This window comes from Pteropus medius, unplaced genomic scaffold (assembly GCF_902729225.1).
Source record: "Pteropus medius unplaced genomic scaffold, Ma_sr-lr_union100, whole genome shotgun sequence".
Taxonomy (NCBI): domain Eukaryota; kingdom Metazoa; phylum Chordata; class Mammalia; order Chiroptera; family Pteropodidae; genus Pteropus; species Pteropus medius.
In genome coordinates this window covers 19179219-19193954 of record NW_024350319.1, presented here as the reverse complement: position 1 = coordinate 19193954, position 14736 = coordinate 19179219, and the positions used below count along the sequence as shown (strand labels likewise).

General features: G+C 37.8%; 1 pseudogene; it reads left to right on the top strand.

Annotated features, from left to right (window-relative positions):
• The first annotated feature begins 1344 nt into the window (after nucleotides 1-1344).
• Nucleotides 1345-4076, top strand: LOC120583146 (40S ribosomal protein S12-like; annotated as a pseudogene).
• The last annotated feature ends 10660 nt before the right edge of the window (nucleotides 4077-14736 follow it).

The following is a 14736-nucleotide window of genomic DNA, read 5'->3' as shown; positions in this document are numbered from 1 at the left end:
AATGTAAGCAAAGACCAATAAAATATCACCCTTTTAACAACTAGGTAGATTGTACAAGGGCCTTGAACAATCTACCTGCTAAACATCACACTATAAGCTGCACTGCTTTCAAATAGGTATTGTGGTTTTTACCCATCTGTGAAGAGATTAGCACTAGATTAGAAGGACAGTCCTAGTTTGGCCTGGTGGGCAGATTCAGCTGTGGTCCAGAAAGGGACTTTCCCCTGTAGAAGATCAGCCCTCCACTGTCATTTCTATTGACTGTGGAAGAGGGATGGGTATTGGACCACAAAGGAAAATGGTTTTCTCCCTTATACTCAGTACTAAGAGCTCCAGAGAAAGAAACACCAGGATGCTATAACGGAAACACGGATGCTATAACGGATGCTATAACGGGCTGGTGGTGAAATTTACACTTCAGGCAGGCAGAACCCATGCTACCCAGAGTGAGACCTGGAAGAAGAAATCTCAGGTCACTGTCTCCTTCCTGGGCACCATCTTTGGTCCCCAGCATCACACATCTCCATCTTTCCAAGTATGGACCAAGAGCAGCAGCCCTCCACTTCTGTTTCTCGGTTTCTAATGATTGACCACAAGACTTCCCATTCAGTAAAGACCTCTTTCAAGCTATAGCCAGTTAACATTTGGAGGTGATGTCAGCATCATGGTGGAGTGGGACCCCTTTATATCTCTCAAATCTACAACTAGTTGAACATCTGTGATGCAACAAAGGTTCTTCTCAACACACAAGTGTGCCTGAGATACCCACATATCAGTGCATGTGAAGGTGGGCATATTACAATGTATGGGGGAAACAGGCTGAAGGGAAGGACAGGAATAGTGCCCACAGTGCGGGTTCCTGGCGGAGGTTAAGTAAGAGCTGCGTCAGCACATGAGAATCCAACTCCCTCCTGCCCAGTGTGGCAGGCAGAGCCTGGAAGTAGTTGTGACACATCTATGCCCTTCTCGCTGCAGCACAGCAGCACCAGCAGCCATAGGAAACCTGGAAACTGCACAGCAGTTTCACAAACCCAGTTCCTTCTCACCTGCCATATCCCCTCGCCATGGTGGTAGGGCCCCAAGACCCAAGTGACCAGGACACAGTAGGTACACCCACTACCCCTACACCTAGTGACTCCCATGATCACAGTGATGTCCCCCACTGAGACCCAGGAGGCACAAGTAGCACAGGTAAAAGAAAACAAAAACTAGCACTATTGTGCTATGAGAAAACAAAAGACTTAATTACCATCCTGCTGAATTGTTAAAATCAAAATGGTTCCTAAATAAGGAAAGTGTCCATTACTTCAAATGTGCCAGCAGAATAACAACAGATCAAGCACCATGAACAACCAAGGTAACACAGTAACAGAAAATGACAGTTCTCTAGAAATCAAAGTCATGAAAGATTGTGATCTAAATGATAAAGAATTCAAAAGAACGGCCATGAAGAAACTCAAGATGCAGGAAAACTCAGGCTGTTCAGTGAACTCAGGAATAAAAATGCAAAGAGTACTTTATCAAAGAGATTGAAAGTATAAGAAGAACCAAAAAATTTTTGGATTTGAAGAACTCAGAAAAAGAATGAGTCAGCCTTGGAAGTAGAGCGGACCAGATAGAGGAAAGTTAGTAAACTCTAGAAATGATTTGAGTGGAAGAGGAGGGAGAACTAAGATTTTATAGAAGTAAAAGAACTCTATCAGGATTATCTGACTCCATTACAAAGAGCAAATAAGGATAAAGGATATCCCAGAAGGAGAAGAGAGGGAGAAGGGAACAAAACCTATTAAAAGAAATTGTTGAGAACTTGCCAAAACTAGAGAAGGAACTGGACATTAAAGTACAAAAAGCTACCAGAACACCTAATTATCTCAACATAAGATCTCCAAGACATATATTAAAACTGTCAAAAGTTAATGATAAAGAATTCTCAAGAAGCTGGGGGTGACGGTGCGGGGGAGGCAGTAACCTACAAAGGAGCCCCATCAGATTATCATCAGATTTCTCATCAGAAACCCTATAGGCCAGGATGAAGTGGAATAATATATTCAAAATATTGAAAGAAACCACCAGCCAACAATATATCCAGCCAAGTTATCCTTTAGATGTGAAGGGGGAAATAAAGGCTTATTTCCAGACAATAACCAAAGGAACTTATCACCATAAGACCTGCTTTCAAGAAATGTTGAAAGAAATTTTTACCTGAATCAATAAGACAAAAGTAAACAAACTGAGTTAGGTGACAGAAACAGAAAATTGCAACTCTAGTTTCATAATAAGGTATTAATCATAATGCCCTATGATTAATGGTGAAAAAAGCATTAAAAATAACTATGGCTACTGTAGTTTGGTAATGAACGTACAACATAAAAAGGGATAAATTGTGACAACCAAATAAAAGGTATGGAGAAAAAGGATGAAACATATAGGTGAATGAAGATATAAAAAAAAAAAAGAAAAGAAGAAATAGAAAACATATAAAACCACCAAACTAAAATAGACAAATACAAAGGAAAAAATATTGGAGATACAGAGCAACCAGAAAACAAAAAGAAAATGGAAGTAGTAAGTCCTCTCATGTCAATAACCACCTTAAATGTTAATGGACTGAACTCACTAATTAAAAGGCACAGAGTAATTGAATGGATTAAAAGAAACCCAACTATATGCTGCCCTCAGGATATGCATTTCAGCAACACAGACAAACAGGTTCAAAGTGAAGGGATAGAATATGATACTCCAAGCAAATGGTGTCCAGAGGAAAGTGGATGTAGCCATAGGTACATCAGACAAAATAGATTTCACAACAAAAAAAGGTAACGAGACAAAGATGGACGCTTTATAATGATAAAGGTGACGATCCACCAAGAAGACATAACATTTAGTAATATATATGCACCCAACCTAGGAGCACCAAAAAATATAAAGCAATTATTAACAGATCTAAAGAGAGAAATAGCCACGCAATAATAGTAGGAGACCTTAACATCCATGTGCACCAATTAATTGATAGATCATCCAGACAGAAAGTCAATAAAGAAACATCAACCTTAAACGACATTGGACCAGATAGACTTAATATAGAACTTTCCATCCAAAGTGACAGATTATACATTCTGCTCAAGTATACATGAAACATTCTCAAGGGGAGACCATAGGTTGGGACACAAAACAAACCTTAATGAATTTAAGAAGACTGAAATTATATCAAGCATCTTTTCCAACCACAACGGTATGAAACTAGGAATCAAGTACAAGAAGAAAGCTGGAGGGGAAAATCACAAATATCACAAATTAAATAATATGCTATTGAACAACTATTGTATCAATGAAGAAAGAAGAAACACATAAAGAAATGAAAATGAAAATACAACATACTAAAATATTTGGAATGCAGCAAAGTGGTACTAAGTTGGAAGTTTATAGGAATATAGGCCTATCCCAAGAAAAGAGAAAAATCTCAAACTAACATTACACTTTAAAACACTAGAAAAAGGCTCTTTCCCTGCTGCCACGGAGCAGCACGGAGGCAGAGGCTTGGGTGTTTTCAAGATCTGGCTCCATCCGTATCCCTCGCCCAAGGCCGAGGAAGGCACTGCTGCTGGAGGTGTAATGGGCGTTAACATGGCTTTATAAGAGGTGCCGAAGACCGCCCTCATCCACCATGGCCTGCCACATGGAATCCGCGAAGCTGCAAAGCCTTAGATAAGCTCCAAGCCCTCCTTTGTGTGCTTGCATCTGACTGTGATGAGCCCCTATATGTTCAGTTGATGGAGGTCCTTTGTGCTGAAGGCCAAATCCACCTAATTAAGGTTGATGACAGCAAGGAACTAGGGTAATGAGTAGGCCTCTGTAAAAGTGACACAGAGAGAAACCCCTAGCGGTTGGCTGCAGTTGTGTGGTGGTTAAGGACTACGGCAAAGAATCTCAGGCCAAGGATGTCATCGAGGAGTACTTCAAATGTAAGACATGAACAAATAAACTTGGCTTTTGTTTTTAAAAAAAGAAAAACTAGAAAAAGAACACATGAAGCCCAAAGTCAGTAGAAGGAAGGAAATAAAAATTATAGCAGAAATAATGGAGAATAAAAAGATAATAGAAAAAATTAATTAAACAAAGCTGGTTCTGTGAAAAGATAAACAAAATTGACAAACCTTTAGCTAGATTCAGTAAGGAAAAAAGAGAAGACAAATAAGTAAACTCAGAACTGAAAGAGAAGTAACAATGGCTACCACAGAAATACAACGAATCCTAAAAGAATACTATAAAAGGCTATCCACCATCAAATTGAACAACCTAGAAGAAATGGACAAATTCATAGAAGTATATAACCTTTGGTGTTGGGAAAATTGAATAGCTATATGCAAAAGCATGAAACTAGATTACTATTTTATACCACAGTCAAAATGGATTAAAGACTTGAACAGAAGACCTGAAACAATAAAACACATAAAAGAAAACAGGCACTAAGCTTCTGGACATTGGTATTTGGGAATTTGACTCCAAAGACAAGGGAAACAAAAGCAAAAATAATCAGATGGGACATCAAGCTAAAAAGCTTCTAACAGCAAAGGAAACCATCAACAAAACAAAAGGCAACTAACTGAATGGAAAAACATTTGCAAATTATATATCTGATAAAGGGTTAATAACCAAAAATATATAAAGAACTCATACAACTCAACAACAACAAAACCCAAACAATCCAATTAAAAAATGAGCAGGCAATCTAAATAGACATTTTTACAAGGAGGACATACACATAACAACGGGCATATGAAAAGATGTTTAACATCACTAACTATATTAGGGAAATGCAAATCCAGACCACAATGAGATATCACCTAACATCTGTCAGATGGTTATTATCAAACAAAAGAAATATGTGTTCATGAGAATGTGGAGAAAAAGGAACCCTTGTGCACTGTTAGTGGGATTGTGAATTGGTGCAACCACTATGGAAAAAAATATGGAGACTCCTTAAAAAAATAAAAATAGAACTACCATATATCCAGCAAGGCCTCTTCCGAATAGCCGAAGAATATGAAAATACTAATTCAAAAAGATATGTGTCCCACATTCATTGCAGCATGATTTATAATAGCCAAGACATGGAAATAACCTAAGTGTTTATTACTAGCCAAGTAGATAAAGAAGATGGAATATTACTCAACCGTAAAAAAGGTGAAATTGTCATATTTGACATGGATGGATCTTGAAGGTATGCTAAGTGAAATAAGTCAGACAAAATGAAAAAAACACGATATCACTCATATGTGGAATATAAAACAAAAATATAATGAAGTAACAAAACAAAACAAAAACAAATTCATAGATAACAGACAATAGGATGGTGGTGGTGGTCACCGGAGAGGAAGGGAGTTGGGGAAAGGATGACATGGGTAAAGGGAGTCAAATATATGGTGACAGAAGGAAACCAGACTTTTGGTGGTAAGCATAAAATACAGAGTATGCAGATACCAGATTATAATGTTGTACACCTAAGATTTACATAACTAATGTTACCTTAATAAAAAATGTTTTTAAAGTTCTTAAAATAGAGAACATTTGGAAAATGCATAAGAAAACACCCATAAGCCACCCAGAAATTACCACCAGTATTTTGGCTTCCCCCCCCGCCCCCCAGATGTTTTGCTACTGGGTATAAAAATGTACTAAATAACTAAAAAAATGCAGATAAGCACAAAGGGGAGAAAAACTCTAGCCTTTCCCAATCAAATATGTCAATATTTTGGTCTATTTTTTTGTTTTCTATACATTTAAAATGCTTGGATTAGTAGAACCAATTTTAAAGATTAATTGGGACATAGGGTGTGTTTGCTTTTTTTAGGGAATAGAGCTTATATCGTAGGTATTTCTTCAAACTCAAGGAATTAAAATGCTAGTTTTTCTAAATTCTCGCTAAGCCACCCATGTAGTTTATCAATTTAACTTGATTCCAGATATTGAAATAGGAAAAATGCCTAGTCAAAGGGTAAAGTAGTGGCAGTGCCACTTAGTCCTTTTCTCCTCCCCTCAGCCTCACAGGGGTGTGTTTGGATTTGGATGCATTGTTATTGACCCTTTTAGGGAGTCACTTGATCTGACTCCTGGAACATTTTCTGTTAGCTCAGAAGAGGGAATCAACAGCAATTTCAAAGTTGGGTCTCAGGACCTAGTCCTTATTTGTCCATCTCCTCCAAGGCTGCTATATCTTAAATAGAGGTTTATGGTTGGCTGATTTTCTACTAAAATCCACTCCAGATGTGGAATGTTCAGTTGCAATGACTTAATCTACTTAGTATGGCAATATCACGAATACATAGAAAATCAAAAAATCACGACCAGCTCTTACTAACCAATGAAAGGAATCCAATATACAGTAGTTCCCCTTATCTATGGTTTTGCTTTCCACGGTTTCAGTTATCTGCAGTCAACCATGGTCCAAAATATTAAATGGAAAATTCCAGAAATAAATAATTCACAAGTTTTAAATTTTGCATTGATCATTCCGAGTAGCATGATGGAATCTTGTGCCATCCAGCTACCCAGGGTGTGAATCATCCCTTTGTCCAGCTTATCCATGTGGTATATAAGACCCGCCCTGTAGTCCCTTCATAGCTGTCTTGGTTATCAGATCAACTGTCACAGTATTGCAGTATTTGTGATCAAGTAATCCTTATTTTACTTAATGACCCCTAAGCACAAGAGTAGTGATGCTGGTAATTCAGATATGCCAAAGAAAAGCCATCAAGTCCTTTCCTTAAGTGAAAATGTGAAAGTTCTTGACTTCAGGGAAGAAAAAAATCATATGCTGAGATTGGTAAGATCTATGGTAAGAAAAAAACTTCTATCTGGAATTGTGGAGGAAAAAGAAATTCGTGATAGTTTTTCTGTCGAACCTCAGACTGCAAAAGTTACGGCCACAGTGCATGAAAAGTGCTTAGTTAAGATGGAAAAGGCATTAAATTTGTGGGTGGAAGACATGAACAGGAAATATGTTCTGACTGACAGCATTGAATGTATATGAAGACTTTAGCAAGGCATCCCCCAAAACAAGTGACACTAAGTCCCTTATTGCAAGTGAGGGATGGTTACGATATTTTGAGAAAGAGCACATTCACATAACTTTTATTACAGTATATTGATGTAACGATTCTATTTTATAATTACATTTGTTAATCTCTTACTGTGCCTAACTTATAAATTGGACTTTATCAAAGATATGTATGTATGGAAAAAGCATGGTGTATATAGGATTTAGTACTATCTGAGGTTTCAGGCATCCGCTGGAGTCCTTGGAAGGTAGTCCCCACAGATAGAGGGGGGACTACTGTGCTTCGAAAATAATACACTCTAAGCCAGCGATTGGGCATGACTTTCACTTATCTCTTGAGGTGTGAGAAACTCCCTACACATAGGTGGACACCCACTTCATTGAGAGCTGATCCTATGTAAAAGTCAAAGCCAGCTTTTGTTTGGGCCTACAATTTAACAAATTAGGAACATTAGTGAGTCATGCAAGGTGATTTCTAGGAAGACAAAGTGGATCCATCCTGTGCATGCTAGCATCTTTAAGCAGCTGAAATCTGGGTTAATGTGGCTTTTTCCATCCAGGTATTTAAAACAAAGACTCACTGGAAGCCACTTTCATTGCCAATCCCTGGTATTTCTCTGCAAGTTCAAGGATTTGATTATAAGTTTCATGGAATCTAAGTTTGACCTTTCTGGTCCAATATCCCCAATTCGCTGATCAGAGAAGACTAGAGAAACTAAAAGATCTGTTCAACTTCACCTAGTAGCAAGAGATGGGACTAATTCAGGTCTCTTGATCACTCAATCTAGTGTTCTTTTCTACTAAAACATACTATTAAAGCTTACTTCATAGGAGGCTGCCCCAGGACCGACTTTAGTTATAGACTCAAATAGAATTCCATTCAATTACTAAGAGAATTATTAAATACAATACTTGTATCTGGCTTCTTAAGGAAAGCTCTTCAGAGCGAGTTTTTAAATTATTTTTAAATCAGCCCAGGTGTCAATGAGTTAATAGCTATAAATTGTTCTTTAGTTCTTCTTCCAAACTAAATGCTTCTTAAACTAGATGCCTCTTGATAGTAAGCCTTTGTGTTCAAAGTAACAAATGTACTTTACCCATGGTTGTCTTTGGTTTCTGAGCTAATTTTGTATCACAGGTGCAAGATTTACTTTAATTATCAAGATGAACAGCGGAGGGGGTCAGCCTATTACCCATCTGGTCCTAATCCAGCCAAGAGGCCTCTGTGCCCCATGCCAATATTTCCAATTGTCAGTGGCCCTGACTTTTCCGGTTGCTGGAGTTTTAATCTCATCTGCCAACTATGGAGCTACTGAGAGATTCCCTGGCCCCCTAAACACCTCCTCGCTCTCTTCCTCCCAGGTATTTACACAACACACTCCCCTCATCAGGAGCTGAAGATTTCAAGGTGTTACTGCAAAAGCACCACTCAGCCAATCTCCAGGCCACAAAGGTTCCAGCATCTTTCACAAGCATAAACTTCCATTCATAGCCCTCACTGGCATTTCTCTGGCCGGGGGACTTTTAACTGCCATTTTGAGAGGATCAAGCTCCCATTTAGTGAAAGAGAAGAAGGGAAAAGGTGACCATAAAGCTTTTCTTTTCCTCTGCAGACTATCAGAATGATTCTCAGGCTCTTTCTGTGATCTGTAGCAGTCTGCGACTGGCATAGTCGTTATCTGAAATGTTTTCAGACATCTGAGAAAGAAAGAAGGTCATTGGAATGCAAAGTGCTTAACAAGAACAAGCAGAGGTGATGTTATGTTGAATTTAAGATTCTGCCAGAGGATATTTTGCCTTAAATTGACAAAGGTGACAAAGTTAAAAGCATAAAAGAATCGGATCTAGTGCCCTTAGAGATGGTACAAAGGTTAGTTTGTTCTATACTGTTCCAAAAGGCAGGTCCAGGAGTTGCCAAATGAACATATGTCAATCACGTTGAATACTTCACTAAACGTATTTAATCAAAGACCTCCTTGATTTGTCAGAGATTTCTCTTACTGTCTCTGTGATTTATTCTAGTTCTAAGGCTATGAGATTACAGAAAACTTACTGATGGAATGAGAACTTTCAACTTCCTCCTGCATTGCTATGGCCCAACAAATATTATTTGCTATGCAATCAACTTCTCTCACTGTTCTATTTTGTTAATCTGAGGAGTGGTCTGCTTTCCACAATAGGAGCCTAGATTTTGGCCTTGATACCACATTTTAGCTCTGTGACTTTGAGTATATCAACATTTTCTTCTATCTGCATATTGGAGATAGTGGATATCCAATGACAGCTCTAAAAGGCACTGTAAGGTTCCTGTGGCAGCATGGACATCAAACTGCATAGGTGAGGGGCTTCTATAGAAGACCTAAGAATAGCCGTAGTGACAAACTAGGTCCCCAGCTTGCTTCTGCTCTGATTATCTGTTATGTGTTAGAGTAACACTGAAGGTTATGTTTAAAAAAGAAGGTAAAAATGAATGACCTACTCTAACGCCTTCATTTTACAGATAAAAACATTACGGTGCAATGTTCACATATAACTAGTGAGGTGAAATAACTCATCGAAGGTCACACTACGAGTTATAAGCAAAATGAGGACTAGTCCCGGGCCTCTTGCTACCTCCATGTGCTGATTTTCAAAATGCTTATAAGTTTCAAGTGACAGCGTGGATGCAGAAGTTCTCTATAAATTAGGAAGGACAAAACTTAAATAAAGAATGATTCCTGTGGTGGTTGTCAGAGGGACACCTTTGTTATATTAGAGCCCAACTGCAATTCATATCAACAACTGATCTTAGTTAGGTTAGATCTCAATTACTAACAGAAATGAAACTTCTTAATATTTTATATTATTCTAAAATCTTTGTATAAAACAAAGCAGCCATTTATTTATTCTCCATTAGGTAGACTCTGGAGATACAAGATACAACACGTGAATAAGACATGCCCCACACTGATACACTGAGACAAGTGTAAGGTGGAGGTGTATACAGAGTCCAAGGGGGTCAGAGAGCTAGAAACAGTCTGTGTGGAAAGGGCACAAAGTGTAAACAGACAAACAAACAAACAAACAAACAAAACACCCTAAACCCACAACTTCTTAATTGGAAAAGGCCCTTGAAGAATAAGTAGAAATCACTTGAGTGGGGAGACATTACTGTGATGGGGTTGGTATACGGCCCCTTATGGGCCACATGTAGTCAAGCTTAGTCCTTTGTTTCTGCCACCTAAATAGTGCTTATTTATCCACTTTTCTTACCCCAAACTGCCATCTCCTAGCTTAGGTCTTTATCATCTTCCACAATGGCTGAGGTGTCTCCAAGCTAGGGCTCCTGCCTTCAGTGTTGCGCCCTCTAATCCATTCCCTACATGGCAAAGCTAATCACATCTCTCCCAGTCGAAGATGCTTCAGTGGCTCTGTGGCAGAGGTGATTTATCAGAAAGCTAATGAAACTTGAGGTGCACTTGTACAGGCCCCTTCCAAGGCTCTGAAATATTTTTGCAGCCATAAATGCAATCTCACGGATTTCTTAAAGTGGGCCCCCAAAAGTGTATACAGTTCCAGCTACATAAAACATAGATTTGCCCTGTGATAAATAACCCTTTCTGAACAGTTCCTATAAGGGCTGCAGAACATGCTTAATCTCTACCCGCCTTTCTCCATTGCAGTTTATACACGTATTCCAGTTACGATGAAGTCTCATTTCCTCAAAACTACCATGTCCTTTCATCTGTGGCAAACTCAAATATTCCTTCCCAAATTAAAAGACTTCTTGGCCCTCTCTCACTTAGCTAACTTGTATCCAGTTGTCGACTTAAATACCAAAACCCCCAGGAGGTTTTCACTGACTCCCCAGCCTGGATTTCTGATGTACTCCCAGAGCACCTTGTCCTCTCCCTAGGAGAATCTTGATCACACTGAAATGGCATTGCCAAGTGACTTATAGGTACCTCTACTGAATTGTAGGCTCTAAAGAGGCAGTGACATCATCTTTCCTTCCTTGTCTGCACCAATCACAGTGCCTGGTGATCAGTAGTAGGGGATCAATAAATATTTATTGAATGGATAAACATCAGACTTTGATTTCAAATGCTATTCAAGCAATATATAATGAAGCTAAACACTCCTCCTTTGGACAATGTAACAATAAAAATTTCTTATACTTTGATAGTAAAAACCTTAACTGTAAAGAAAGTTCTTTAAATCTTGTTTCTCTTTGAAAACTGGCTGTCCTTAGAAATAGAATAAACAATTCTAAATTTATATGGAACCATAAAAGCAATGTTGATAAAAAAGAGTAAAGCTGGGGGCATCACGCTCCCTAATTCCAAACTATATTACAAAGCTATAATAATCAAAACAGTGTGGTATTCTCATAAAACAGACACACAGATCAATGGAATAGAATAGAGAGCCCAGAAACAAACCCATACATATATGGTCAATTAACTGACGACAAAGGAGCCAAGGATATACGATGGGGAAAAAGATAATCTCTTCAATAAATGGTGTGGGAAAAGTGGACAACGCATGTGAAATAAATGAAACTCGACCACTATCTTACACCATACGCAAAATTTAACTCAAAATGGATAAGACCTGAAGCTACAAAACTTCTAGAAGAAAACATAGGCCATAAGCTCCTGGACATTGGTCTCAGCAATGATTTTTTGGATTTGACAAAAAGCGAAATCAAAAAAGGTAAAAAACAAATGAGACTACATCAAACTAAAATACTTCTGTACAGCAAAGGAAACCATCAACAAAATGAAAAGATAACCTACAAAATGAGAGAAAATATTCACAAATTATATATCCGAAAAGGGGTTAATATAAAAAATATTGAAAAACTCATACGACTTTATTGCAGAAAAAAAAACCCCAAAACAAAAACCAAACAATCCAATCAAAAAATGGGCAAAGAATCTGAATAAACATTTTTCCAAAGAAGACACACTTGAAAAGATGCTCAACATGACTAATTATCAGGGAAATGCAAATCAAAACCACAATGAGGTAGCTATCACCTCACACCTGTCAGAATGGCCGTTATCAAAAAGACAAGTAATAACAAGTATTGGTGAGGATATGGGGAAAAGGGGACCCTCGCTCACATTTGGAGGTTCCTCAGAACTACCATACAATTCAGCAATTCCACTTCCTGGTATTTATCCAAAAGAAGTGAAAATACTAATCAAAAAGATATGTACACTCCATGTTCAGTGCAGCATTATTTAGAATAGCCAAGATAAATAAATAACTTAAGTGTCCACTGATAAATGAAGAAAATGTGATATGTGTGTGTACACACACACACACACACACACACGCACACACACACACACTGGAATATTATTTAGCTATAGAAAAGAAGAAAATCTTTCTGTTTGCAACATGGATGGACCTTGAGGCATCATGCTATGTGAAATAGGTAAGATAGAGAAAGACAAATACTGTATGATCTCACTTGTATATGAAATCCCGCCCCTCCCCAAAAATTCAGCTCATACATAGGTTTGTGGTTGTCAGAGGTGGGAGGTGGGTGGGCAGTGGTGGTAGTGGTAAAATGGTTGAAGGTGGTAAAAAGGTAAATACTTCATGGGGATGTAATATACAGATGGTGACTGTAGTTTTTAATACTGTATTAAATATTTTAAAGTTGCTAAGAGTAGGCCGTAAAAGTTTTCCCCATAAGAAAAAAAATTTGTAACTATGTGCAGTGATGAATATTAACTAGACTTCTTGCGGTACTCATTTTGCAGCATACACAAATATTGACTCATTATGAGTCAATATATTGACTAATATATTTTATGTCAATTTTACCTCAATTAAAAAACTGACCGGCTATAATAAAGTTTTGTTTTTTGGGACAGAAAACCATATTGCAGTATAAACTTATGACTAAAACGTTATTCATTTATAGATCAAGTGATAAAGTACTAAACTTTAGATTTCTTTTCCCATTTTATGCATGTTTCTAGAACAGAGGAAGTAGACCTTAGTTAAAAAAAAAAGTTTCAACTCTTGATATGAAGATGGTTCTGGAAATATTTCAGAAGGAAAAATAAGCTGGTTTGGTAAAATCTTACCTCATATTGTCTGAAATAGTGACCTGAAATAAAGATGAATTCTTTGGATTCTTTTCTTTTGATTGTCTTTAGTTTAAAACTGGAGACAGTTCAGCATTCTGAAAGAGAAAAAAAATAGCTGGGGCAGGGGGATGAGGGGGAAATAAAAGTGACTTTTAAATGATTTAAGTAATTCTAAATCAATCTATAGAATCCAGTGTAATTGTTATAATATATAAATTTAAACAATGAGAAAATATTTCAAATAACATTCCAAAGAAAAATAGAAAAAAAAAATTAAAACCCAAATGAAGGATTTGTAGGTCAATGCAGAACCAGTATGGTAGAGAGACAAACATCAAACTGAGGAAGAAACTCTCACGAAATCTTTCTGAGCCTAATTCTCTCTTTTGTAAGATGGAGTTGAATTAGATAATAGTAATCACACTTTAAGGCAAAGAGTGTGGTTGGCTTGCTCTACATCTAGTCCAACCTCATTCTCACGTGCTTTCCTGAACAGCAGAGGCTAGAAAGCAAAAATAACTCCCCAAATCAAAAAGACCAAGAAACAAAAATCCCAGACATCTTTGAAGCTGAAGTTTTAGACAGAAATTTTTACCAATCGGTTCTTACCAATCAGATGCACCCACATGATATTGAATTCAAAACGGAGTTAATTGGAGAAGGGCACAGGGCATCCATTTTGTTGGTAAATAGAGTGTAGCAAAAGCAGCTTCCCGATTCCCAGGGCAATCGCCAGGTTGCGGCGTGAGCAGCGACAGTCCTTTGCTGGGGCTTTGAATGTCAGTCCTAGCAGTTCAGTCTGGAGTTGGTTTCCTCAGTCCTCCCAATGATGCCGTTAGCCAGACCTAAATCCTTTCTCAGGGAATTCTGTCTTCTGCAAGTCCTAAGAAGTAGGGATCCAAAGCAAGTCAAGAGTGTTACTGTGATAAAAGTTTCAGGGAAGCTTATTGAACAAGAAATGTCATTACTTTAATTTTACAGATGAGAAAAATTGGGGTACAGATAGTAACCTAGCAAGAACCACGCTTTGATCCATTAAACTGAATGCCTCCCCAACTAGATGATTCCAATAATGAGTGACTTTAAATGTGAATTTCTGACTCTAAGTTTCCTGGATCTGAAGACTGAATGGGGATATAAAATTATGAACCAATTCCTGGAGGAAATTTGAGGTCCTAACAGTCTCAGAAGCAGCTTCAGGTTATTTTAGGCATGGGACTGCTTGAACATGAATGCCAGCAGGACCAATGGGCCTAAGCTGGTAGCAGACAGTACATGCTGACCACATGCTGCATAAAAGGATTCCTTTTTATTTGATGCGAAATTTCCTTCCTTTTCAGTTCTATACTTAACTCATTCATTCAACGAATACTATACATCAACTAACAGTATCTGGTACTACCTGAGGCACTGAGGATATAGTGTTGAACAAGGCAAGGCCTCAACTATTATTCTAGATGCAGAGACAAATATATAAATGAGAAAAAACTTAGACCGTTATAAGTACAAAGCAGAAAACTAAAATATGGTAATATGATAGTGACCAAATATATAGTTACTTGCAAATAAATGGTAGGAAAATGACTATTT